Below are 4250 nucleotides of genomic sequence, written 5' to 3'. Positions count from 1 at the left end.
CAACAAAATGCATAGCAAGCAAAGTGGCTACAAAGTGGCAGAAAAGACATCTATAACAAAAAAGGAGGGGATGCAGCTTCGCCTCCATTTTTACTTAATGAGCAGATCGAACACCGAATAGCCTGCAGTGGTGTCAAACTGTGTCAGTGACGCCCCGCTGTCCCGCTTCACCTGTCCAATTTTACTGAGCCGCAGGCAAGCAAGCAAAGAAGAACTTAGAGGTACAGAGGAAAACAAGATAAGCAACAAAGTGGACACTGGTTAACATTATTGTTGCACTTTTTATTTTCAGAATAGTTTTAGGGGCAAGTTGTGATTCCTGTCTGTTCGTTCTGGGTTCTTCTCTTTGCCTTTGTCAATGAAAGGGGTTGCAAAGCATTGATAAATAGAAATGAGGTCAGAGCAGTAACAATGGCTTTAAATGGTCTGTTTTAACCTCTTGAGACAGAACTGTGACACTCATTGTGTTAATTTACCTCCACCATCCTCTCCTATTAGTAATCTTAACCTCAGATGAAAAATAACACATCATGGAGATTTCTTTTATGTGACCTAATAGCACTGATTTATGCCCTCACCACATAAGCAATTTTAGTATGTACACACACAAAACGATGCCAAATAATACCAAACGGGTCAAACTTGCTCATGCAAGTAACAGAATGAGCTGGGAAATGAGCAGAAATGGAGGAAACCATCAAGTTGATGTGGTCTATCAAAAGCACAATCGCATGACTGCCTTGGACCCACAGGCCACAAACGCCGAGCATTTCTTGACTGGAATTACTACCTTATCTCGCCCTGCTCTGAAAACGCTCAAAAGCTTAAAAAAAATCGGAGCTAGATCCTGATCATAATATTCTGACCCTCTTTCCTTAGTCATAATAAGCTATTGATCATTTTGTGACTGCTGGTGCCCCAGAATGCAGCAGGAAATAAATTGCTGGCCATTCAGTGTATTTCCTGCGGTCATAGAGCACAGGTTATAACACCCTGCTCTACTTCCCAACGGCAGATATCATCTGCTGTAGATAGTGCTATAATATTACTTTCAGTTGAAAGGCTTTCCAAGGTTTTGTGCATTTTTGGGGTTCCATTTGTTCCATGTCCTCTATGAAACCATATACTCAATGGCATATACAAACCAAGAAATAGTGTTAAAACTCCCTCTGATCATCATTTGATCTATTTTAAAAGCCTTCTCAGGGGTATTTTAATTACTAGTATGCTGTTTTCCGCCAAAAAAAAAAGCTTGTTTTCGAGGACATCGTTTTTTCAGGAGTTCATCAGAAATTCTCCTCTGAGTTGTGGGCGGGACCGATGGGAGTAACCTTGCACTTATGTCCCATTATCCCTTTGTTTACACTCTCTCCCGCTAGCTTACAGCCCCTCACACTCCCAAGCTAACATTACCTGTGCAACAAAAATGGTGAGCAATATCGGAGCTATTCAGCTGTACAATTTTGAGCCAGGTGCCAGCTTAGACGAGGAAAAAGATCTACTGGAATCTCGGCCCAGTGTATTTTCTACGTCACAAGTACGCTCTTTTTCCAACAGCATTTTTTTGTCTGGTCCTGATTCACAACTATTTGAACAAAGAAATACTGAGAAATGCAATTTTAATCTTAATCTTCTTTACATATGTCCCCCATCATAATAGAAAAACACCAGCAAACCATTTTCATTGGAGTGGGTCTTTAACAATCCAGGATTTGGCCAGAGACTCTCCGTTGCAACTGGATCCTGGGTGTTGAACCCAGAGGATGTGGGCCCCATGTTACCTGCGAGGTTATTATTAGCCGAGCTGGCTCCGCTGCCCGTTCCCAGCAGCCACTGATAAATTTCGCTAACGAACAAACCCCAGTCATTTCATGTATGAAAACGCTAAAAGCAGAGCGCAGAGCGCAGCATGCAGAGGACGCACCACCTGGAAGTCTGGCTGACCCCTGGGCGGCTTCTCCAGGATGCTGGAATGAGCCGAGAGTTTTTGAAAGCTAGCTCCACGGATCCCAAGTTTGTCCGTCTCGCCACATCACAGAAGTGGCATGGCAACAAAGACTTTTATTGTGCAGAGAGCTGTCCAACAAAAGCCACACAAACACACTGATAGCTTTTTGCCAAGGGAGAAACGAGAGGAGGCTACCACTGAGGAAAAGAGTAGAAAGTATGACAATGTTCCTTTGGTGTTTGAAAGAGAGAAGCTAAATGGAAAAAGAGGACAGATTGGAGGAATCTGAGCTGCTGTTCAGGATCATCCAGCTGCATGACAACAAAGAGAACTCCACTTGTTCATTTGTTACGCTGATAAGGTAAAATCAAGAGAACTTCTAAACAAGCGGATGTCCCACTTTACAGGGGTTGCAAATCAAATAAATCCTGCTTGTGGGATGCAGTTGCTGTGATCAAAGCTGCATTGTGTCTCACATTCAAAGCAGTGTACACTGAAGAATTTATTAGGTATTCGGGAAGTTTTCATCTGTCTTCCTTTTTATCACTTCCTTCCTCTTTTCATCTCGTCTGCACCGCTTCTTCCTCTCCGGGCTCCTGGATTTCTGATGTTCCAGTCTTGAAAGGTGGATTGTTAGAAGTAGCAACAAGGGAGTTGTGCTGAGCAGCAGAAATAAATAGCCCCCAGGGAATGATCAGTCTTCCTTACGTCTGCTAGATTGGTCCCACACTCATCTGGGCCTCACGATTATCCATCTGGGTTCATCTCAGGTCGGTTTGACAGGAAAGAAAAGATTTAACAATTATTTCCAAGAAAATTCCTCAAACTTTAAATGCTTTTATGTTGATTTAATGTCCACAACCAATCTTTCTTTTTGCTCATAAAGATATTTTTTAATGTGTCGGTATAGAAACCCACAAGACGCTGCCGGATCAATCCCCCTCGGAGGAGATGTGATCAATGAGAATTCTCTGTCACTATCCCTTCTCCTACGTTCTGCGTTTTTATTTCTCCTCTTCCTCTCCTTTAGGTCTTATCGCTCACAAACATGTACTACTTTCTCCGCTATGGGTTGACAGGCACTCACAAACAGCCGAGTCAACAAATCGGGCATCTTCAGCCGGAGCCGGAATGGATCCGCACTGGTAAAAATCGGCGGGGATAGATGTGGCATCAGCTGGACTTCTCTAAGCTTTTTCGACACCACTGTGCTCACTGCAAGGAGGAGAATGAGGAAGAAGGAGCATATCTCCACCATGCTTGAGTGTTTTTAAAGTGGCAAGTCACGACAGGCCACTGGATTGCCAGAAAACTGGACCAACCACTCAATGGCACGGTGACCTTCGGCAAAGGGCACGATGATGTAAAGCAGTGCTGCAGGAACTGCAGGGCCTGCTCAGTAAAGCAGGAATGTGGCAAAGTGAGATGGAAAGGTGATTCATTTGTTTTCCTCATACCACCTTACTTTGTTCAGTATCAATCCATCTGCTGCTGTAACCCGTGGTGCGTGAATGACAAACGGTCTGTCTGAATCATGATGGTTGTGAGTAAAGACAAGGACCCAACAGGTCTGTGGTTGCATTGTTTGAGGCTATTATAGCTGCTGCACAGGGCATCGACAGGGGCAGGAAAAACGTCACTTTGGCCATCTCTGCCTGTATAATCTGCTCTTACTCTAGCCCAATTTTTTCCCACTGATGTTTGGGCTGCTTGGCCAGCCTCATACCCATTCAGTCTGTATGAGAGTATAAGATCTCTCATATCTTCTATCCATTTCTCTACATCTTCGTCAATGGGAGTCACCCCCTCAACAGCCCTTCGTGCTTCTTCCAGGGTCCAGGGTCAGAACACATAATGGTGTTCGGGCCCTTTTTCGCCTGGATTCGGGTTAGCCACCTGAATCATTGGATATGCTTCTGTTCCCTCTGCGCGATATTTTAGCGGGGGCCTTAGCTCATATCTACTGTATCTCTAAAATCGTAGGTAGGGGGCTCGGGTGGGGGTGGAGGTGGGGGCAGAGAGGTAAGGTCTGGGTATAATGAAAGGGATGCATGGGGACTGGTCAGGGACAGGCGTTGTACTGCAGGTTTTTCCTCAGCTTTTGACTGTAGCGTGTCAGCCAATACCGCACCCTGATGGCGTCTGCCACAGGGCTGGGTTTCGTCATTTTCTGGATGTTCAATCATATGAGTCTCTGCTTCTTTTATATTGCCTCCTTTTTTGTTTTTAGCAGCCTGGATATCTTTTTCACGTTTATCTGCTTCTCAAAGCCAGTGTCTTGCGCAATCGAGTTCTTTTTGTT

This window comes from Oryzias latipes, chromosome 22 (genome assembly GCF_002234675.1).
Source record: "Oryzias latipes chromosome 22, ASM223467v1".
Taxonomy (NCBI): Eukaryota; Metazoa; Chordata; class Actinopteri; order Beloniformes; family Adrianichthyidae; genus Oryzias; species Oryzias latipes.
The sequence above is the reverse complement of the archived record's forward strand: the minus strand, read 5'-3'. Positions refer to the sequence as shown.